We start from the raw sequence: 24,855 nt of genomic DNA on the forward strand, positions 1-24,855 counted from the left end.
GAAGAAAAAAATGACGACACCTCGAGTATGGCTGAGAATAATTTAGTGGATAATTTATCAAACATCACCTCAGAATCTGCAGGTAAGGAATAACAATTATCAATTTAAACAAAATGGATGTAACAAAGATTAAACATATCACAATGACACAAGATCATGCACCTGTATATTACACAGAGTTTAAAAAATGTTAGCTCTTTAGCTAATGTCTCCCTCTTATCTACAAAGACATGTATTGTCTTGCATCTTGGCTTAAAGAACAAGCCACCAAAGAAACAAAACATTGAAAGTGTCTAAGAACAAAAATGTATAAAACACAGGCAGACAATGTTGTTTTTGTTAGTTGACAAAATTGGCACACATTGATGTCACTGTCAGATATTGCTTGGAAAATATTAAATCAATCTGTAATTAAGTTATACACCTTCTGGTTTTATGGATGCATGATTTGGACACCCAACATATTAGTTGTTGTTGTTGTTGTTAAAGTCGTTCTACAATAGTTAACATATTCAGCACCTAGTTGTTAAATGAGCTGAATAGATTTCATGAATACAGAAATGTGTACACTCACATTCACTGGAACAAACAGTCATTGATTTCATTGTTTTATTCATTCAGAGATTGCTGCTGTGTGCCAGAAAAAACTCAAATCCAACTCACAAAAGAAGTTCCAGTGTGTGTTTGAGGGGATTGCTAAAGCAGGAAACAAAGCCCTTCTGAATCAGATCTTCACAAAGATCTACATCACAAAGGGAGGGACTGCAGGGGTCAATGATGAACATGAGGTCAGACAGATTGAAAGAGCATCCTGGAAACCAGACAGACCAGAAACAACAATCAGACATGAAGATATCTTTAAAACCCCACCTGGAAGAGATGAACCAATCAGAACAGTGCTGACAAAGGGAGTGGCTGGCATCGGGAAAACAGTCTTAACACAGAAGTTCACTCTGGACTGGGCTCAAGACAAAGCCAACCAGGACATCCATTTCACATTTCTATTCACTTTCAGAGAGCTGAATGTGCTGAAAGAGAAAAAATACAGCTTGGTGAAACTTGTTCATTACTTCTTTAGTGAAACCAAAGAAGCAGGAATCTGCAGGTTTGAAGAGTTCCAGGTTGTGTTCATCTTTGATGGTCTGGATGAGTGTCGACTTCCTCTGGACTTCCACAACACTGAGATCCTAACTGATGTTACAGAGTCCACCTCAGTGGGTGTGCTCCTGACAAACCTTATCAGGGGGAATCTGCTTCCCTCTGCTTGCCTCTGGGTAACCACAAGACCGGCAGCAGCCAATCAGATCCCTCCTGAGTGTGTTGACATGGTGACAGAGGTCAGAGGGTTCACCGACCCACAGAAGGAGGAGTACTTCAGGAAGAGATTCAGAGATGAGGAGCAGGCCAGCAGAATCATCTCCCACATCAAGACATCATGAAGCCTCCACATCATGTGTCACATCCCAATCTTCTGCTGGATCACTGCTACAGTTCTGGAGGACGTGATGAAGACCAAAGAGGGAGGAGAGCTGCCCAAAACCCTCACTGAGATGTACATCCGCTTCCTGGTGGTTCTGACCAAACGGAAGAATGTCAAGTATGATGGAGGAGCTGAGACAGATTCACCCTGGAGTGCAGAGAACAGGAAGATGATAGAGTCTCTCGGAAAACTGGCTTTTGAGCAGCTGCAGAAAGGCAACCTGATCTTCTATGAATCAGACCTGAGAGAGTGTGGCATCAATATCACAGTAGCCTCAAAGTACTCAGGAGTGTTCACACAGATATTTAAAGAAGAAAGTGGACTGTACCAGGACAACGTATTCTGCTTCGTCCATCTGAGTGTTCAGGAGTTTCTGGCTGCTCTTCATGTCCATCTGACATTCACCAACTCTGGAGTCAATCTGCTGTCAAAAGCAAAATGGTGGATGAAACTATTTAAAGACATATCTACACTGACATATCTCTACCAGAGTGCTGTAGACAAGACATTACAGAGTCCAAATGGACACCTGGACTTGTTCCTCCGCTTCCTCCTGGGTCTTTCATTGCAGACCAATCAGACTCGCCTACGAGGACTGGTGACACAGACAGAAAGTAGCTCAGAGACCAATCAAGACACAGTTGAGTACATCAAGAAGAAGATCAGGAAGAACTCCTCTGCAGAAAGAAGCATCAATCTGTTCCACTGTCTGAATGAATTGAATGATCATTCTCTAGTAGAGGAGATCCAACAGTACCTGAGTTCAGGACGTCTCTCTGCAGATAAATTGTCTCCTGCTCAGTGGTCAGCTCTGGTCTTCATCTTACTGTCATCAGAAGAAGATCTGGACGTGTTTGACCTGAAGAAATACGGCGCTTCAGAAGAGGCTCTTTTGAGGCTGCTGCCAGTGGTCAAAGCCTCCAACAAAGCTCTGTAAGTGGATACATGAACACTTTTAAATATGCTAAATGTTATATACATAACAAATAAAACATTTTGTTTGTGTTCACTAATCCTTCTCTAGACTGAGTGACTATAATCTGTCAGAGAGAAGCTGTGAAGCTCTGTCTTCAGTTCTCAGCTCTGAGTCCTCTAGTCTGAGAGAGCTAGACCTGAGTGACAACGACCTGCAGGATTTAGAAGTGAAGCTGCTTTCTGCTGGACTTCAGAGTCCACAATGTACACTGAATACTCTCAGGTCACTATTAAGATCACTGTTAAGTGTTACAGTGGTTTTGTAGTTTCATGAAATTGAAAATGAAAAATCTCTTAAATTTGTCAGACTTTGGTGTAAAATCCGATTAACTTTTAAGACCAGTAGTTTCTAATATTTTTATATCTGGTAACTTTGGGTGTTTTTTCAACCTGCAAGATCGCTGCAGTCTGCAGTCAGCGAAACAAGCTACAATTGAAGTTATTGGGCAGTTGTCCACCTTCAATTTAGGTCCACAAAAGTGCTTGTTTTGCCACTGCCAGACTCAGATTATTATTCCAAGTGCCTGACAACATTATGGAAGGGATCCCTACAGAGATAGACCTTTTTGTTAAAGAGTAAGATCCTTTTTTTAATATTAAAACATCAGCGAAATTGCATTTGCTAAACCCACCAGAGTCCATATAAATACAAAGTCATTTTAGCATCATAAAATACACTTTTTTAAAGTCAACAGAAAAAAAATGAAACTATGAAAAGCCGTATTGGTTCATCTTTCTACATTTCCAACAATCACAGATATAATTTTGGTTGAAATGAAAACATAGCTTACTGATTTACATGTGAATGTTGGCTCTATACACGCTAAAAGTATTGTTTCTTTGAATGGAGTCTGGTGGATTTAGTGCTAGGGGAGACAGAGCAGAGCTGTTTCTGGTTAAATAAAATCAGAATCAGAATCAGAAAAAGCTTTATTGCCAAGTACGTTTTTTAGCACATACAAGGAATTTGTTTTGGTGTTGTGTGCAGGTGGAGTCAGGCACACCTAGCTGGGAGAGCTTCTCCTGAAGCAGAGCCGGGATGATGGCATTAAGCCTCTGACACACCACCAAGCAGCCGACTGTTGGGGGAAAAGGCAGTCGGACTGATCAGTCGGCTCCCCGAGGTAAAAAAAAAGCCTCGGAACACATTGAAGCGGCGCCAACTTGAGCATACGTTCTGCGTATGCGCGAGATGAAATACGTCTCCATAACAGCAGGCGGCGCTAAAATGAAAACTGGAAATGACAAACGTGTCACGTGGGTCTGGCTTCTCCAGCCGAGCGTAATGGCGGCCTGTTCGGATTTTCATCTCATATTTTATGAAAATAGTTCACTGAAACGTGTTTCTGAAAACATTTTAAGCGGGAAATAGGCCGTGCAGTTGCTGAATTTGTCTTCATTGTAGATCGACAAAGGTCAGTTTAAAAGATTTTCGTCAGATTTTGAGAGGCGTTCGTCACTCATCCCGCTCGTCTTTTCCGAGTTAGCACTCCACCAATCAGATTAGTCATTGAGTCCGACTGCTCGCCCTCATATTCAACAAGTCAGGTCGGCCAAAATGAAGGCCAACAGCCCTTCCGCCGGACGACGGCACAGAAAACGGCGAACAAACTCGAGTCACCGACCTCGCCAGACTGTCAATGATAGGGTTGGAGTATCAGGGCCTTTAAAGGCAGAGCTCTGGATCCTGGTGTGTGTTCTTGCGGAGTACAGGTGGTGGAGGATGTAGTAGAGACCCAAGTTGAAAAAGCCTTAAAGAGGTTTTAAAAAGGCCTTTCTCTGTAGGGATCCTTTCCATAATGTTGTCAGACACTTAGATTAATAATCTGAGCCTGTCAGCGACAAAAACAGAACTTTAGTGGACAACATTGACAATGCACATTTCCCCTGTAGGATTACATTGCAGCTCAGGGCGCAGCTGCTGGTTACAGCGTTCTCATTTAATACTGGACCAATTTCCAAGATTTTTTTTCCACTTACACACAAAAACACAAATGGGGTCCAGGTTGAAAAACCCCAAAATTACCCTTGAAGGCAGACTGATCAACACAAATATTCTTAGAAAAACACAAATAAGCTAATTCATTAGGCAGAGAAAATAAAATAATTGCATAACTAAAAACCTGGCTCTCAGACACATTTAACATTAAGAACAATGTTGTTAATTGTGTACATTTATTTACAGGCTGAGTGACTGTAAGCTCTCAGAGAGAAGCTGTGAAGCTCTGTCCTCAGTTCTCAGCTCTGAGTCCTCTAGTCTGAGAGAGCTGGACCTGAGTGACAACTACAACCTGAAGGATTCAGGAGTGAAGAAGCTCTCTGCTGGACTTCAGAGTCCACACTGGAAACTCGAAACCCTCAGGTCAGTATTAAAGGAGAATTCCGGTCGATTTCAACACATAGCTCTGTTGTTTGTAAATTAGGAGTATTGTCAGTAGCGAGAAAAACAAAAACAATCGGTGCTGCCTACACCGAGTTATCCTCCTGCTAGATTTTGCACCCAACAGGCTTAAAAAGGGCTTAAACAGGGCAAGTTTTAAACATGTTTTTAGCCTCTAAGTGCTTAGCCATGTGCAGTTATTCCTTACGAGGGAACACAGCTAATTTGACTCCAGTAGATGTGACAGAAAGGCATAAAAGTTGTGTTAATCCATACCTCTGTTTATTTCCTGGTTTATGGTGAAGTCCACACTAGTCGAATGCCGATCTCATACAATCCAATATTCCAAAATGTATTTTTTCCACAAAAAAACGATTTGCCGAGGTTCCTTCCATAGTAATGAGTATGTATCAACAAGCTGTAACCTGACACCACAGTGGAGCGAGCAGAGCTGCAGTTCAAGAGTTCAACAGCTAGGTAACCTAGCAACGGCGGAGCCTGTCGGCAAAAGCAGGGGGAGGAGCTCACAGAGCTGACAGACGGAGCTTGTAGTTAGATCAGGACTAATATGAGAAAATGGTTCCAGTTTGTGCCTTTCCAAATTGCGGCAACCAAATGAAGAGATATTTGAGCTTGAGCTTTCACCGTCTACCCCTCCGCAACCGGGAGATTTCACAGTTGTGGCTGGTTGCACGTGATGCGGGTACATGATGCTCGTGTGGATACTGTATCGCAATGACCACTGAGGAAGAAAGCCTGTGCTGTAAGGAATGGGATCTCATCCAGCCTGGTCTGGATGGGTCCCCAGATAATGGACATTGTTTTGCCCATACACAGAGGTTTCCCCATCTGATCTATAAGGATGTTCTGGAAGCGTTTTTTTTTGTCCTTAAAGTAAATTGGAAGAAGCAGCCTAAACCGGACGGACCTGACAGCCAGCTGTCTAATGAGTGAGTACAACAGGCTTTCGTGACTCAGTCCTAGCTTAGGTACATTTGCTTTTTGTTGTAAATACACATTCAAAACACTAATCAAAACATACCTCTTCAGATTAGCTTTCCACATACAATAATCTTACATTGCTCACCTGCTTACTGTTTTTATTGTGTTTAATTGCTTCTAAATATGCTTGTTGTATGTGTTGGTTTTAATGCTTATCTGTTAATGTGCTATATGTGCTGGTTTTTACTGTAAAGTGTCTTTGAGTACGATGAAAAGCCCTCTATAAATGAAATGTATTATTATTTATTATAAATAAATGCATCACTTCTTTAGTGAATTAACCAAAGCTCACCCTTCCTCCCCCCCAGCCAATGCAGACTCGTGGCCTACCGGGTGATTCTGGAGTGGGTTCTGAGAGGAGAGCACCTTGGCGTGGCACCAGAAGAACTTTGCCTACCTGTGTTATAGCAGTGATCAGACAAGATTACCCCTCCCCCACTGGAAGTTACACGGCATTCAAAGAGGCAGAGGACATTTTCTGAGTCTAATACTATGATTTCTAGTAATACTTGGTATTGCCATTACTAGGAATAAACAAAGCAATTACACAGTTCTATTAGGAAAAAGTAAGAATATGTATATTGTACAAGTAAAGTAAATTGTAAGAATAAATAAATTGTAAGAATAAGTACATTGTACAGTTCTATAATATATTGCTGCACCTGTCTGTTATCAGTGGTTTTATAATATAACAATACACATTACATTTGTGCTTTTGTGTCTTTACTTCAACAACAAAAAGGAAATTACAATATCACAATCTAGACACAATCAATGTAAAGTATGTACAGTGCAGTGTGTGGTTTTATACATAAGCATGCTGCAACATAGTCTAAAGTGTACAAAGAAAAAATAGTTCAGTACTCTTTTCCTAGGCCTAGAACATACTCATATAATGTGACCTGGCTTGAGCAACCAGTTCACTCTTATCCGGCCGTGGAACTGGGGCTATGTTACAAAGCAGTCGCCTTCTTCTCTGTCCATGACAGGGTAAGGACTCGGAGAAGACTATGGTCCTGTCTTCTCTCCTCCTCCAGACACGCTCCATCAGGTCATCGCGGAAGGCCTGAGTTGTACGTTCATACATGGGCTTTGCCACCCATTGCTGAGACTGCAGCGAGTAAACAACTTTGTGCTTTGGTTGTCCTGACAAAAAAAACGCCACTGTTTAGTCCAGCATCACAATGAAATATAAAAACTGACTATGTAGTATGCGATGAATGTAGTGTTTTTACATAAGAAATAATGGCATACTGCAAATAACTGCTAGCCTATAAAACTCATTTGTCATAGTCCCAAACATTACCATATTCTAGTCCTGAAATACATTCTAATCATCAACATTCCCATCCGGAACATTGTCTTATATCAAAGAAAATTCATTGCACTCACTTGTGACACATCTTCACTGGCTGTGCAGGGGACAGTCAAAGATGGACTAGATGCAGAAGCACTTAGGTCCTACAATTCACAAAAAAGTATGAAACTCCAATGTTTGAGATGTCCGTTTGTAGTTACAACATGATTATGACATTTACAAGGATTATATCGTGACAAAGCTAACTGTAATATAAAGACCAAAAAGAAAAGGTATTAAACTCACTTGAGACAGATGTCCACTGGCTGTGTGGGGGGCATTGAAAGATGGGCTAGATGCAGTGGCAGCCTGGTCCTTCAATTCACAACATAAAGTAATATAAATAACATTGTAATAACAATATAGGAAAATGATTGTAATAGCAAATTAACATTCAAAATGGTTAAATAATTAAAACAACTTACTGTTTGTAAGTTGTTTTAATTATAGAGGGAGTGCAAGATAGGCTATGCCAGATGATGAAGGCTTTGAACGTTGTGGGTTTTTTGTCTGTGGACTTGAAAGAACTATTTTGAAACTGGCTGGATGACCAGATTTGCTTGATGCCTTCTTGGGAGTTGACTGTGGCACTGCAGCTAATTCTGTCTCTATGCACTGGATATTTTTTGCTGTAACGCAGTAATATAACTTATTACTAATTACATGTCGGTAATATCACATGCGGGATACTATCTCAGTAACGGGAGTTACAACATTTAGTGGTGTTTTTTGTTTTTTTTTCAAGAATTCACCAACACCGCAAAACATTTCTTCACAGAAAAAATGTGAGAATTACTTTAGCCTTGGAAAGTATAAATCATAAAGACGTTACCTCCAATTTGTGTGCAGCTGGTCTTTTCGCTTTTGGAATGGCATTTGCCTTCAGATACCGGTACTTGACGCTCTTCAGATACCGTGTACTTGACACGGTAATCTCTCTCACGTAATGTTCGCAAGGGAGTTTGCACATCAAGCTGAAGTACAACCAGCCACAACTGTGAAATGTCCCGGTTGCGGAGGGGTAGATGGTGAACGCTCAAGCTCAAATATCTCTTCATTTGGTTGCCGCAATTTGGAAAGGCACAAACTCGAACCATTTTCTCATATTAGTCCTGATCTAACTCCAAGCTCCGTCTGTCAGCTCTGTGAGCTCCTCCCCCTGCTTTGGCCGACAGGCTCCGCCGTTGCTAGGTTACCTAGCTGTTGAACTCTTGAACTGCAGCTCTGCTCGTTCCACTGTGGTGTCAGGTTACAGCTTGTTGATGCATAGGCTACTCATTACTATGGAAAGAACCTCGGCAAATCGTTTTTTTGTGGAAAAAATACATTTTGGAATATTGGATTGTATGAGATCGGCATGTGGACTTCACCATAAACCAGGAAATAAACAGAGGTATGGATTAACACAACTTTTATGCCTTTCTGTCACATCTACTGCAGTCAAATTCGCTGTGTTCCCTCGTAAGGAATAACTGCACATGGCTAAGCACTTGTAATGGCATTTCAAACATGTTTAGAGGCTAAAAACACGTTTAAAACTTGCCCCGTTTAAGCCCTGTTTAAGCCTGTTGGGTGCAAAATCTAGCTGGAGGATAACTCTGTGTAGGCAGCACTGATTGTTTTTGTTTTTCTCGCTACTGACAGTACTCCTAATTTACAAACAACAGAGCTACGTGCTGAAATCGACCGGAATTCTCCTTTAAGATGATTGTAAAGTGTTACAGTGTTTTTTTAGTTTCATAAAATTGAAAATCTCTTAAATTTATCAGACTTTTGTGTAAAATCAGATTAACTTTTAAGACCAGTGGTTTCTAATGTTTTCATCTCTTTTAGGGCGAGACACTACAGGTGAATAGGGCAACATTTTTAACTTGAAATCATCATGAAACTTTACCAGTTGATTACTAACATGAATAGGAGGCAAAAATGTATTGCAAGTTTTCTGTAATTTTAAGTTTATATATGCTAATCAGGAAAAATTGCCAATAACCTTAAAAAATGGATTTCCGCCCTATTTTATGCATAAAATGTCATATAAATCAGGCCAAGAATGACACATGAACAAATGCCTCTGTAAAACCTTCGGAATATAGGTACGTATGCGACTGTAAAGTTTGGTGTATGTTGGTGCTACAGAAGTGGAAAATATTCACACAGAGTGTGAGAAAAAACTCATTTTGAGAAAACGGCCTTTAAAGATTTTTATGGCGAAATTCCACTAATTTCTATTGAAAGCCATGAATTACAGACAAAATATGTTTTAGGTCCAAGTAAGATCCATGTATCACACTGTTTAACATCCAAAACTCATTATTCCTTCATCTATCACTGATCATAACATCCAAAACAACATCAACATGACCTTCAACTGAAGACCATTACATCACAAACTTTGAACTGACACAACACAACCATTACACAGCCTAGTTCCCCCAAGGTAGTTTACAGTCTACATATCCATGCCAGCACCATATGTAGGGCCCTCCTCCATCTCCTGCTGGTGTCTTTTCACTTTTTTGGCGGTGCTTACACTTTTACGGCTCTGCTTTGCACTGGCGGAAAGGCCACTATTGGCTTTGGAGATCCTAACCATGTCATCATCCTTCATTGCATTGACAGGCTGTGCTCTGAAGCCACAATTTATCCATCACAGCCAGCATGGCAGAATCACCCTCATTGAATGTAGAAATAGTCATTCTGACTACAGCCTCAAACCTGGTTTTTCCCACAAAGACTGTTTTTGGACATCGGGCCCATATAACCAAGTTGAGGCATGCATTGGCGTTCTGAGTGCCTCCATGCTGCATACGCTTGACATTCGGTAATACACAGGGATGAGCTTCTTATGAATCATTCAAAAGACCGATATGTAGAACATTGGAGAAAGCAAACAAAGTAGACTGAATTGTTATTTGACAGATTATCTTCACACTGTCAGAGATACAAAGAAGAGAGAGAGAGAGAGAGAGAAAAATGAGAGAGAGAGAGAGAGAGAGGGAGAGAAGGAGAGAGGGTCTGATTATCTCTGCTGTCTGAAAACTCCTGTTTTCCGAACGACAGTTTACACATCGACGTACTATGGGATGGCATTTCATCATCTGCTGTCTTAGTTTGTAATCCCCTGTGTCTTCTTGCTATGGACAACTGTTTTCGTCTTCTCTGCGATGATTTTCGACCATTTTCGACACACTTCTTTTGACATTCTGAAATACTGCGGAAATGTCAGAGCACGTCATGTGATGATTCTGAACGAATCACGTCAGAAATTGGCATCAGCCAATGAGATTGCACATTTAGAGTTAAATCCCCGCCTTTTACTTTCACAATTGGTTGCTGATAAAAAGGAAATGACCATATTTGGATCGGACAGCATTGCTCAGGAGAGAGAGAGCTTTCTAACGGTATGTGTCATCATGACAGGGTGGAGTTAAAAGTTATTGGGCAGTTGTGCTCCTTCATTTTACGTCCACAAAAGTGCTTGTTTTGCCGCTGATAGGCTCAGATTATTATTCTTAGTGTCGGACAACATTATGGAAGGGATCCCTACAGAGAGAGACCTTTTTGTTAAAGAGTAAGATCCCTTTTTTGACATTATAACATTGGCGAAATTGCATTCGCTAAACCCACCAGAGTCCATATAAATAAAAAAATAATTTTAGCATCCTAAAATACACTTTTTTCAAAGTCAACAGAAAAAAATGAAGCTATGAAAAGCCGTATTGGTTCGTCTTTCTACTTTTCCAACAATCACAACTATAGTTTTGGTTGAAATGAAGACATAGTTTACTGATTTACATGTGAAAATATGTTGGCTCTATTCACGCTAAAAGTATTGTTTTTTTAAATGGAGTCTGGTGGGTTTAGTGCTAGCGGAGACAGAGCAGAGCTGTTTCTGGTTAAACAAAAAGGTCTTAAAGAGATTTTCAAAAGGCCTCTCTCTGTAGGGAAACTTTTCAAAATGTTGTTTGACACTTACAGGCAATTTCCACTGGATGCGGAACGTCTCCAAAACGTTGACGGAGTCATGTGGTTTCCATTAAAGTTAATGTGTGTATTTCCACTGACTGCAGAACGTCTGCGTCCCTACTCCATCCCAGTTCCGTCAGTCCGCAGCCCTCCGCAGCAGATACGCAGAGCTTCTATTTTTGACGGACGACGTTGAGCTCCGCAGCAATTCAGCACAATTCAGATTGTGCGGGACAGGAAGTCGAGCACACACATCCGGTTACTTTTCAAAATAAAATACACCATGCTCACGGCAGGTCATATTTCCCTGCACTACACCTTGAAAACACAGCACAGAGTTGATTCCCCTCTACTCATCTGGATGGAAACAAACTGTTGTTTGGTGGTTCTATTTATATAAACTATATCCTGTTATATCGCGCAAACATACGTGAATTCGCGAGATCTCGTGGTCGGCTGGCCGCAGCCGTTACACAATAAATCCGGACCTGGTGGGTATTGACGGACGGCGGAGCACGCAGCCGTACCACAGCGGAGCCGGTCCGCAGACGTTTCGCATCCTGTGGAAATGCGGGATTAGAATAATAATCTGAGTCTGTCAGAGGCAAAAACAGAACTTTTAGTGAACAAAATTGACGATGCACATTTCCCCTGTAGGATTACATTGCAGCTCAGGTCGCGGTTGCTGGTTACAGCGTTCTCATTTAATACTGGACCAATTTCCAAGATTGTTGTTCTAATCAGTCACTTACACACAAAAACACAAATGGGGTCCAGGTTGAAAACCCCCCAAATTATCCTTTAAAGCAGACTGATCAACACAAATATTCTTAGAAAAACACAAATAAGCTATTCATTAGGCAGAGAAAATAAAACGATTGCATAACTAAAAATCTGGCTCTCAGACACATTTTACATTAACAACAATGTTAATTGTGTACATTTATTTACAGGCTGAGTCGCTGTGATCTGTCAGAGAGAAGTTGTGAAGCTCTGTCCTCAGTTCTCAGCTCTGAGTCCTCTAGTCTGAGAGAGCTGGACCTGAGTGACAATGACAACCTGCAGGATTCAGGGGTGAAGCTGCTTTCTGCTGGACTTCAGAGTCCACACTGTAAACTGGAAACCCTCTGGTCAGTATTAATTCAATTCAATTCAATTTTATTTATAGTATCAAATCATAACAAGAGTTATCTCGAGACACTTTACAGATAGAGTAGGTCTAGACCACACTCTATAAAGCCCCAACATTTATAGTTCCCCCAAGAGCAAGCATTAGCAATAGCTATTGCGACAGTGGCGAGGAAAAACTCCCTTTTAGGAAGAAACCTCGGCAGACCCAGACTCTTGGTGGGCGGTGTCTGACGGTTGGGGTTATGACGGTACAGGATGTAGCGTGGCACAGCAGAGCATGGGTGGACGCGGTGGACGCAGCAGGACGTAGCCGGGCATTGCAGGGAATCGCAGAGCGTAGCAGGGTGTAGCAGGTCCATAGCCACAGCTGCACCCAAGACCCAGGTCTTGGTGTCGCCCTAATCCTAGGCGATGTTCTGGGCGAAGAAGAAACATAAGGACTCTGGGGAGTAAACTCTCCAGAGCTAGGTGAGTAACAAGCACTTTTGAGACAGGATGTGCATAAAAGGAAACAAAAGAAAAGAGCGTGTCATAAGAAGGAACTTCCTCGGCAGTTTAGAATTATAACAGCTTAACTAGGAGAGGCACTATATTATTGATTATACGATAGGTAAATCTGATGACTGTAAAGAGAAGCAGAGAAAAGCAGGGGTGCTGTGTCTGCAGCTATACACCCTGCCCCGCCGGTCTAGGTGTTCACTGCAACTCCTCGCTCCCTAACTTTAAGCTTTATCAAAGAGGAGAGTTTTCAGTTTAGTCTTAAATGTAGCGACGGTGTCTGCCCCCCGAACCCAGATTGGGAGCTGGTTCCACAGGAGAGGAGCCTGATAGCTGAAGGCTCTGCCTCCCATTCTACTTTTAGAGACTCTAGGAACCACAAGTAACTCTGCATTCTGGGAGCGTAGTGCTCTAGTGGGACAATAAGGTACTAAGAGGTCCTCAAGATATGAAGGAGCTTGACCATTTAGAGCTTTATAGGTCAGAAGAAGGATTTTAAATTCAATCCTGGATTTTACAGGAAGCCAATGGAGAGAAGCTAATACAGGAGAAATATGATCTCTTTTCTTAGTTCTTGTCAGAACACGTGCTGCAGCATTCTGGATCAGCTGGAGAGTCCTAAGGGACTTATTTGAGCATCCTGATAATAAGGAATTACAGTAGTCCAGCCTGGAAGTAACGAATGCATGGACTAGTTTTTCAGCATCGTTTTGAGACAGGATGTTCCTAATTTTAGCAATGTTACGAAGGTGAAAAAAGGCTGTTCTAGAGGTTTGTTTTAGATGGGCATTGAAGGATATATCCTGATCAAAAATAACTCCTAGATTTCTGACAGTAGTACTGGAGGCCAGGGCAATGCCATCCAGAGTAATTATATCTTCGGCTAATGAGGTTCGTAGGTGTTTCGGGCCCAGCACAATAACTTCGGTTTTGTTTGAGTTTAACATCAGGAAATTGTAAGCCATCCATGATTTTATATCTTTAATGCAAACTTGAAGTTTAGCTAGCTGGCTGGTTTCGTCTGGCTTGATTGACAGATATAATTGGGTGTCATCCGCATAACAGTGAAAGTTAATTGAGTGTTTCCTAATAATATTGCCTAGAGGAAGCATATATAAGGAGAATAGAATTGGTCCAAGCACTGAGCCTTGAGGAACGCCATGGTTAATTTTAGCGTAATTGGAGGGTTTATTGTTAACATTAACAAATTGCGATCGATCAGAGAAGTAGGATTTAAACCAGTTTAGTGCGATTCCTTTAATGCCAACTAAATGTTCCAGTCTCTGTAAGAGGATGGTATGGTCAATAGTATTGAATGCAGCACTAAGATCTAATAAGACAACTACGGAGACAAGTCCTTTGTCTGATGCAGTTAGAAAGTCGTTAGTAATTTTCACCAGTGAAGTCTCTGTGCTATGATGCTTTCTAAATCCTGACTGAAAGTCCTCAAATAAGCTATTGCTATGTAGAAAATCACATAACTGATTAGCGATTACTTTCTCAAGGATCTTGGAGAGAAAGGGAAGGTTAGATATAGGTCTATAGTTGGCTAAAACCTCAGGATCGAGGGTGGGTTTTTCAGTAGAGGTTTTATCACAGCTACTTTAAATGACTGCGGTACATAACCTGTCAATAAAGACATATTTATCATATCTAGCAATGAAGTGTTAACCACGGGTAACGCTTCTTTAAGTAGCCTCGTAGGGATGGGGTCCAAGAGACAGGTAGATGGCTTTGCTGAAGAGACCTTTAGCATTAATTGTTGAGGGTTTATAGGATAAAAGCAATCTAAGTATATGTCAGGTCTAGTCGTTCTTTCTAGCAGTCTGTCAGTTAAAGGTGACCCACTAGAGGTTGGGGGCAAGAGGTGATGAATAGTATCTCTAATTGTTATAATTTTATCATTAAAGAAACTCATGAAGTCATCACTACTTAGAGCTATAGGAATAGATGGCTCAATAGAGCTGTGGCTATCTGTCAGCCTGGCTACAGTGCTGAAAAGAAACCTTGGGTTGTTCTTATTTTCTTCTATTAGTGATGAATAGTAGTCTGATCTGGCCTTTCTTAGGGTCTTCCTATAGGTTTTCAGACTGTCTTGCCAGTCTAAACGAGATTCTTCCAGTTTGGTGGAACGCCATTTACTTTCAAGTTTGCGCGAGATTTGCTTTAATTTACGAGTTTGGGAGTTATACCAAGGTGCTAGTTTCCTTTGCTTCATCGTCTTCTTTTTAAGGGGAGCAACAGAGTCTAAAGTAGTCCGTAGGCAGGCCGTAGCACCGTCTACGAAATTATCAATTTGAGAGGGACTAAAGTTTCCATAAAGATCCTCTGTTATATTACAGCACGGTAATGAGTTTAGTGCTGTTGGAATATCTTCCTTGAATTTAGCTATAGCACTGTCAGATAGGCTTCTAGCGTAGAAGCTTTTATCTAATTTCGTATAATCGGGTAGTAAGAATTCGAAAGTTATTAAGAAGTGGTCTGATAATAACGGATTTTGCGGGAATACTATTACGTCTTGAATTTTGATGCCATATGCCAGCACAAGGTCAAGGGTGTGGTTAAAACAGTGCGTGGCCTCGTGCACACTCTGACTGAAACCAATTGAATCTAGTAGTGAGTTGAAAGCAGTACTAAGGCTATTGCTGTCAACGTCCACATGGATATTAAAATCACCTACAATAAGTACTTTGTCTGATTTTAGGACTACACATGATAAAAACTCTGAGAATTCCGATAAAAATTCAGAATATGGACCTGGTGCTCGGTAGACAACAACAAATATAATAGGCTGTACTGTTTTCCATGTTGGATGCTGAAGATTAAGAACGAGATTTTCAAAAGAGTTATAATTTAGTTTAGGTTTAGGATTAATTAACAGGTTTGAGTCAAATATGGCTGCAACTCCCCCTCCTCGGCCTGAGCCTCTGGGAATTTGAGTATTAATATGAGTGGGAGGAGTAGCTTCATTTAGACTGACATACTCTTTATGGCCCAGCCATGTTTCAGTTAGACAGAATAGATCAATTTGATTATCGGATATCAATTTGTTTACTAGTATTGCTTTAGAAGACAGAGATCTGATATTTAGTAGACCGCATCTAATTTTCCTATCCTGTTCTATCATTGCAGTGGTAGTTGTAATTCCAATTAGGTTGTTAAGTATTGCCCCTCTTTTGGTTACCTGTGATTTAACTGATCTGAGTCGAGTTACAGACACTGTCTCATTTTTTGGGGCAGGTTGTGGCTGACGTGAACTGGATGCTAAATTGACTATGTTTGCAGTCAACTTCTTATTACTTAGGGGATTCAACACTTTGTATGGTCTATTGTTGATTATAACTGGAATAGTACTAGTACTACATGTTACCCTGCAGAAAACATTTTCAGATTCATTCACTTGTAAAGTGGCATTAGGATCAATACCTGGGGGGCATGAATCTGTGATATTTTCAACAGAATGTCAATACTTAACTTTCAGTGTGGTCGTTATGTTGTCAGATAGCAGCCTGGCTCCATGTCGGTTTGGGTGGAGACCATCATGTTTCAGCAGGCTGGGCCTCTCCCAGAACAAGTTGAAGTTGTCGACATAGGGAATGCCCAGGGAAGCGCAGTGGGGTTTCAGCCAGGTGTGGAGCCAGAACAGTCTGGACCATCCCTCAGCACCCTTTCTGTAGGTAGGTAGAGGCCCAGAGATGACGATCCGTTTTCCTGTGCCCATCAGGGTGGTGATGAGAGTGGTGAAGTCTTTTCGAAGTGCTGTTGACCGTCTCTCTCTGATGTCGTTTGTGCCCACATGCACGATGATGTTGTCGACCTTAGCGTGGCAGGCGAGGATGCTGGGAAGTTTGTGCTGGATGTCACGGACCTTGGCACCAGGGAAGCAGTAGACCTTGGACGGACCGCTAGGTGTAGGGGGAATGTTAAAATGATTGTAAAGTGTTACAGTGGAAATCCCCGCCTTTTACTTTCACGATTGGTTGCTGATAAAAAGGAAATTACCGTATTTGGATCGGACAGCATTGCTCAGGAGAGAGAGAGAGCTTTCTAACGGTATGTGTCATCATGACAGGGTGGAGACAGCGATAGCGGAGCAGCGTGATGATTTAGAACGCCAACTTTTGTTGAATTTAGGAGAAATCTACTAACGCAAAACAAAGTGTAGTAAAATAAAGACCTAAATGTGTATTTTGGACTTTTTTTCTCCACAAGTCTGAAAGAATACATGTTATTGAAGACAAATAGCCCAAAATCTCAAAATTGACCAGTGAAAAAAAAACAATGTTTTTGCCTGCCGTGTCTCGCCTTAAAGGGTACCTTTTGATGTTTTTCAACCTGGACTCTATTTTCCAATGTTTTTGTGTCTAAGTGACTGACGGGACCAACAATCTTTGACATTGGTCCAGTATTAAACAAGATCGCTGCAGTCGGCAGTCAGCGAAACAAGCTACAATTTAAGTTATTGGGCAGTTGTGCTCCTTCAATTTACGTCCACAAAAGTGCTTGTTTTGCCGCTGATAGGCTCAGATTATTATTCTTAGTGTCGGACAACATTATGGAAGGGATCCCTACAGAGAGAGACCTTTTTGTTAAAGATTACAATCTTTTTTTTAACATTAAAACATTGGCGAAATTCCGTTCGCTAAACCCACCAGAGTCCATACAAATAAAAAGTAATTTTAGAATCGTAAAATACACTTTTTTCAAATTCAAGAGAAAAAAAATGAAGCTATGAAAAAGCTTATTGGTTCGTCTTTCTACTTTTCCATCAATCACAACTATAGTTTGGGATGAAATGAAAACATAGCTTACCGATTTACATGTGAAAATATGTTGGCTCTATACACGCTAAAAGTATAGTTTTTTTTTTAAATGGAGTCTGGTGGGTTTAGTGCTAGCGGAGACAGAGCAGAGCTGTTTCTGGTTAAACAAAAAGGTCTTAAAGAGGTTTTAAAAAGGCCTTTCTCTGTAGGGATACTTTCCATAATGTTGTCAGACACTTAGAATAATAATCTGAGTCTGTCAGCGGCAAAAACAGAACTTGTAGTGGACAAAATTGACGATGCACATTTCCCCTGTAGGATTACATTGCAGCTCAGGTCGCGACTGCTGGTTACAGCGTTCTCATTTAATACTGGACCAATTTCCAAGATTGTTGTTCCAATCAGTCATTTACACACAAAAACACAAATGGGGTCCAGGTTGAAAACCCCCAAATTACCCTTTAAGGCAGACTGATCAACACAAATATTCTTAGAAAAACACAAATAAGCTATTCATTAGGCAGAGAAAATAAAATAATTGCATAACTAAAAACCTGTCTCTTAGACACATTTGACATTAAGAACAAAGTTGTTAATTGTGTACATTTATTTACAGGTTGAGTTTCTGTAAGCTGTCAGAGAGAAGCTGTGAAGCTCTGTCCTCAGTTCTCAGCTCTGAGTCCTCTAGTCTGAGAGAGCTGGACCTGAGATACAACTACAACCTGAAGGATTCAGGAGTGAAGAAGCTCTCTGCTGGACTTCAGAGTCCACACTGTAAACTGGAAACTCTCAGGTCAGTATTAAGATGATTGTAAAGTGATACACAGGTTTTGTAGTTTTATGAAATTGGAAGTGAAAAATCTTTTAAATTTATCAGACTTTTGTGTAAAATCAGATTAACTTTTAAGACCAGTGGTTTCTAATATTTTCATCTCTGTTAAGGCAAGACACTACAGGTGAATATGGCAACATTTTTAACTTACAGATATCACTATGAAACTTTACCAGTTGATTACGCACTGAATAGGAGGAAAAAATGTATTGCAAGTTTTCTGTAATTTTGTTTAAATATGCTAATTAGGCTATATCTAATTAAATATGCGCTAATTTGCATGTATTTTGAAGTGAAGAATCTGACCATTGAAAAAAACAATGTTCAAAATTAATTTTGCATTTTGTTGATATATTCAGTGAAAATATATTTACAGAGGGGATTATGAATTTCTCCCTTTTTTAGCCAGTAAATCAGAAAAAACTGCAAATAGCCTTAAAATTGATTTCCGCCCTATTTTTATGCATAAAATGTCATATAAATCAGGCCAAGAATGACATATCAGCAAATGCCTCTGTAAAAACCTTCAGAATATAGTTAGGTATGTGATTGTAAAGTTTGGTGTATGTTGGTGCTACAGAAGTGGAAAATATTCACTCGGAGTGTGAGAAAAAACTCATTTTGAGAAAACGGCATTTAAAGATTTTTATGGCAAAATCCCACTCATTTCTATTGAAAGCTATGAATTACAAACAAAATATATTTTAGGTCCAAGTAAGATCCATGTATCACACTGTTTAACATCCAAAACTCATTATTCCTTCATCTATCACTGATCATAACATCCAAAACAACATCAACATGACCTTCAACTGAAGACCATTACATCACAAACTTCGAACTGACACAACACAACCATTACACAGCCTAGTTCCCCCAAGGTAGTTTACAGTCTACATATCCATGCCAGCACCATATGTAGGGCCCTCCTCCATCTCCTGCTGGTGTCTTTTCACTTTTTTGGCGGTGCTTACACTTTTACGGCTCTGCTTTGCACTGGCGGAAAGGCCACTATTGGCTTTGGAGATCCTAACCATGTCATCATCCTTCATTGCATGGACAGTCTGTGCTCTGAAGCCACAAGTTCTCCATCACAGCCAGCATGGCAGAATCACCCTCATTGAATGTAGAAATAGTCATTCTGGCTGCAGGCTCAACCCAGCTTTTCCCCACAAAGACTGTTTTTGGACATCGGGCCCATATAACCAAGTTGAGGCATGCATTGGCGTTCTGAGTGCCTCCATGCTGCATGCACTTGACATTCGGTAATACACAGGGATGAGCTTCTTATGAATCATTCAAAAGACCGATATGTAGAACATTGGAGAAAGCAAACAAAGTAGACTGAATTGTTATTTGACAGATTATCTTCACACTGTCAGAGATACAAAGAAGAGACGGATGCTGACTAAAGACAGGCTCAGTGACCACCAACTGGGTCAGACAGAGATGCACTTCCTCCTCCACTGTGAAAAATTATCTTCACTAAGAGATTTACACCTTGGAAAAATAGCCAAAAAAATAAAACTTCCCAAAGTTAACACCAGAAAAGAAGTTGGAATTTCTCCTAGGAGAAGGGCCAGCAGCTCCACTGACAGCTAAACATGTATCTGCCTGCCACAGCCTGAGGGACTCACAACAACTTTAGGATCCAGAAATTACAGATTTGTTTAGTATTGTATAGGAATTATTTTAGAATAGTATATATGTGACACCTACATATTTAATATATGACGTGTAGGCTGTGAATTTCTGGAAACTGCTTGGAGAGAGAGAGAGAGAGAAAAGAGAGAGAGAGAGAGCGAGAGAGAGAGAGGGTCTGATTATCTCCGCTGCCTGAAAACTCCTGTTTTCCGAACGACAGTTTACACATCGACGTACTATGGGATGGCATTTCATCATCTGCTGTCTTAGTTTGTAATCCCCTGTGTCTTCTTGCTATGGACAACTGTTTTCGTCTTCTCTGCGATGATTTTCGACCATTTTCGACACACTTCTTTCAACATTCTGAACTACTGCGGAAATATCAGAGCACGTCACGTGATGATTCTGAACGAATCACGTTGTCAGAAATTGGCATCAGCCAATGAGATTGTGCATTTAGAGTTAAATCCCCGCCTTTTACTTTCACGATTGGTTGCTGATAAAAAGGAAATTACCGTATTTGGATCGGACAGCATTGCTCAGGAGAGAGAGAGAGCTTTCTAACGGTATGTGTCATCATGACAGGGTGGAGACAGCGATTCCGGAGCAGCGTGATGATTTAGAACGCCAACTTTTGTTTAATTTAGGAGAAATCTACAGACGCAAAACAAACAAAGTGTAGTAAAATAAAGACCTAAATGTGTATTTTGGACTTTTTTTCTCCACAAGTCTGAAAGAATACATGTTATTGAAGACAAATATCCCAAAATCTCAAAATTGACCAGTGAAAAAAAAACCAATGTTTTTGCCTGCCATGTCTCGCCATAAAGGGTACCTTTTGGTGTTTTTCAACCTGGACTCTATTTTCCAATGTTTTTGTGTCTAAGTGACTGATGGGACCAACAATCTTTGACATTGGTCCAGTATTAAGCAAGATCGCTGCAGTCGGCAGTCAACGAAACAAGCTACAATATAAGTTATTGGGCAGTTGTGCTCCTTCAATTTACGTCCACAAAAGTGCTTGTTTTGCCGCTGATAGGCTCAGATTATTATTCTTAGTGTCGGACAACATTATGGAAGGGATCCCTACAGAGAGAGACCTTTTTGTTAAAGATTACAATCTTTTTTTAACATTAAAACATTGGCGAAATTCCGTTCGCTAAACCCACCAGAGTCCATACAAATAAAAAGTAATTTTAGCATCGTAAAATACACTTTTTTCAAATTCAAGAGAAAAAAAATGAAGCTATGAAAAAGCTTATTGGTTCGTCTTTCTACTTTTCCAACAATCACAACTATAGTTTGGGATGAAATGAAAACATAGCTTACCGATTTACATGTGGAAATATGTTGGCTCTATACACGCTAAAAGTATAGTTTTTTAAATGGAGTCTGGTGGGTTTAGTGTTAGCGGAGACAGAGCAGAGCTGTTTCTGGTTAAACAAAAAGGTCTTAAAGAGGTTTTAAAAAGGTCTATCTCTGTATGGATCATTTCCATAATGTTGTCAGACACTTAGAATAATAATCTGAGTCTGTCAGCAGCAAAAACAGAACTTTTAGTGGACAAAATTGACGATGCACATTTCCCCTGTAGGATTACATTGCAGCTCAGGTCGCGGCTGCTGGTTACAGCGTTCTCATTTAATACTGGACCAATTTACAAGATTGTTGTTCCAATCAGTCACTTACACACAAAAACACCAATGAGGTCCAGGTTGAAAACCCCACAATTACCCTTTAAGGCAGACTGATTAACACAAATATTGTTAGAAATTACACAAATAAGCTATTCATTAGGCAGAGAAAATAAAATGATTGCATAACTAAAAACCTGTCTCTCAGACACATTTAACATTCAGAACAATGTTGTTAATTGTGTATATTTATTTACAGGCTGATTCACTGTAAGCTGTCAGAGAGAAGCTGTGAAGATCTGTCCTCAGTTCTCAGCTCTGAGTCCTCTAGTCTGAGAGACCTGAACCTGAGTGACAACGACAACCTGAAGAATTCAGGGGTGAAGAAGCTCTCTGCTGGACTTCAGAGTCCACACTGTAAACTGGAAACCCTCGGGTCAGTATTAAGATGATTGTAAAGTGTTACAGTGGTTTTGTAGTTTCATGAAATTGAAAATTAAAAATCTCTTAAATTTATCAGACTTTTGTGTAAAATCATATTAACTTTTAAGACCAGTGGTTTCTAATATTTTCATTTCTGTTAAGGCAAGACACTACAGGTGAATACGGCAACATTTTTAACTTATAGATATCACCATGAAACTTTACCAGTTGATTACTCACTGAATAGGAGGAAAAAATGTATTGCAAGTTTTCTGTAATTTTATGTTTAAATATGCTAATTAGGCTATATCTAATTAAATATGCGCTAATTTGCATGTATTTTGAAGTGAAGAATCTGACCAGTGAAAAAAAACAATGTTCAAAATTAATTTAGCATTTCGTTGATATATTCAGTGAAAATATATTTACAGAGGGGATTATGAATTTCTGATTTTGCTACCCAGTAAATCAGAAAAAACTGCCAATAGCCTTAAAAAATGGATTTCCGCCCTATTTTTATGCATAAAATGTTATATAAATCAGGCCATGAATGACATATCAACAAATGCCTCTGTAAAAACCTTCGGAATATAGTTAGGTATGCGACTGTAAAGTTTGGTGTATGTAGGTGCTACAGAATTGGAAAATATTCACTCGGAGTGTGAGAAAAAACTCATTTTGAGAAAACGGCCTTTAAAGATTTTTATGGCGAAATTCCACTAATTTCTATTGAAAGCCATGAATTACAAACAAAATATGTTTTAGGTCCAAGTAAGATTCATGTATCACACTGTTTAACATCCTGAAATTACCCTTCAAGGCAGACTGATCAACACAAATATTCTTAGACAAACAAAAATAAGCTATTCATTAGGCAGAGACAATAAAAAGATTGCATAACTAAAAACCTGGCTCTCAGACACATTTAACATTAACAACAATGTTGTTAATTGTGTACATTTATTTAAAGGCTGATTGGCTGTAAGCTGTCTGAGAGAAGCTGTGAAGCTCTGTCCTCAGTTCTCAGCTCTAAGTCCTCTAGTCTGAGAGACCTGGACCTGAGTTACAACTACAAGCTGAAGGATTCAGGAGTGAAGCTGCTTGCTGCTGGACTTCAGAGTCCACACTGTAAACTGGAAACCCTCAGGTCAGTATTAAGATGATTGTAAAGTGTTACAGTGGTTTTGTAGTTTCATGAAATTGAAAATGAATAATCTCTTAAAGGGATATTTCACCACTGGAAAGATGAATATGTATTCAATTGGATCATTTATGTAGTAGAAATGTGAAAACATTGTAGAAGTTGGTACCTTCTAGACTGAGAAAAGTCAGAAAATTTATTTTTGGCTCATGTGGATGAAAGACAACTCACAGAATGCACTTGCTTCGCTTCCCTACGAGTCCACTCCCAAGCCACGCCTACCGTTTACAGACAAAATGGACAGTGAGACAGTCAAGTCAACTCAAATGTGTTTTATTGTAACCATATACATGAAACTTTTCACCATGGCTCAAGTGGTGTTACACATTTAAAATATATAAAAACGACATTATATAAAAACAACATACGAAACAGGCTACATTTAGTGCACACTAGGGCTGCAACTAACAATTTTTTTCATAGTCGATTAATCTGTGTATTTTCTCGTTAATCGATTGTTGTTCGTTGTATGAAAATGTCAAAACATGGTGAAAAATGTGGATCAGTGTTTCCCAAAGGCTAAGATGACATCCTCAAATGTCTTGTTTTTGTTGTGCAGAGCAGGGGAAAGTGGACCCAAATGCAGAGAGCAGGCAGGCAGGAGAAGGTTCGAACTGAGGATTTATTATAACAAAAAGCGGCAGTACAGAGACTGGAAAACCACAGGAAAAACTCACTGGGAAAACTACAAAAAAGCACAAGGCTGAAACAAACTGACAAAATATAAACTAGTAGAACGAGGAACACAAACTCACGCAGACAGGGCAACGGACACAAAGAGACACAAAACGCTCCAACGAGAGACAAAGAAAACACAGGGGCTGAATAAACTAGGTAACGAGCAGACACAGGACAGGTGACACCAGGGCTGGGGAACAGGTGGAGCACATTAGACAATCACACAGGCGGGAAAACACAGGAAGCAAAACTAGACATGACAAGACAGAAAACAGACAATCAAAATAAAACAGGAAACAGTCAAAACCGACAGAAAGACATGAAATCAACTAAACACAGAAACTTGATGTAACACTTAGACAACACAAGGGAGAACAGAGAACACAAGAATTAACCAAAACATACACAATTCAGAATAAACAACAAAAACCGGAAACAGCAACAGAAATATATAAACAGGCAACAGAAATGTACAAACAGGTAACAGAAATGTTCAAAACAGGCAACAGAAATGTCCATAACCATCACAGTTTTGTCCAAAACTCAAAGATATTCAGTTTACTGTCACAAAGGAGAGAAGAAACTAGAAGATATTCACATTTAACAAGCTGGAATCAGAGAAATCTTTTTTTTTTTTTTAAATAAAAAAATGACTCAAACGATTAATCGATTATCAAAATAGTTGGCGATTAATTTAATAGTTGACAACTAATTGATTCATCGATTCATCGTTGCACCTCTAGTGCACACACATTATAGGCTCCGTAAAGTTCAGCTAACACATTGGTAGCATTAGCGCTTGGTGGGCTGTAAACCCAGAGTATAAACACAGCCGTGAATTTGCGTGGAATGTAGAATGGTCGGCATTTAACAGTCACAAACTCCACCAGC

General features: G+C 40.0%; 1 pseudogene; it reads left to right on the plus strand.

The window, feature by feature from the left end:
- Nucleotides 1-608: 608 nt before the first annotated feature.
- On the plus strand, nucleotides 609-22,159 carry LOC116061834 (annotated as a pseudogene).
- Nucleotides 22,160-24,855: the final 2,696 nt, after the last annotated feature.

The sequence above is a fragment of the Sander lucioperca genome, chromosome 19 (assembly GCF_008315115.2).
Source record: "Sander lucioperca isolate FBNREF2018 chromosome 19, SLUC_FBN_1.2, whole genome shotgun sequence".
Taxonomy (NCBI): Eukaryota; Metazoa; Chordata; class Actinopteri; order Perciformes; family Percidae; genus Sander; species Sander lucioperca.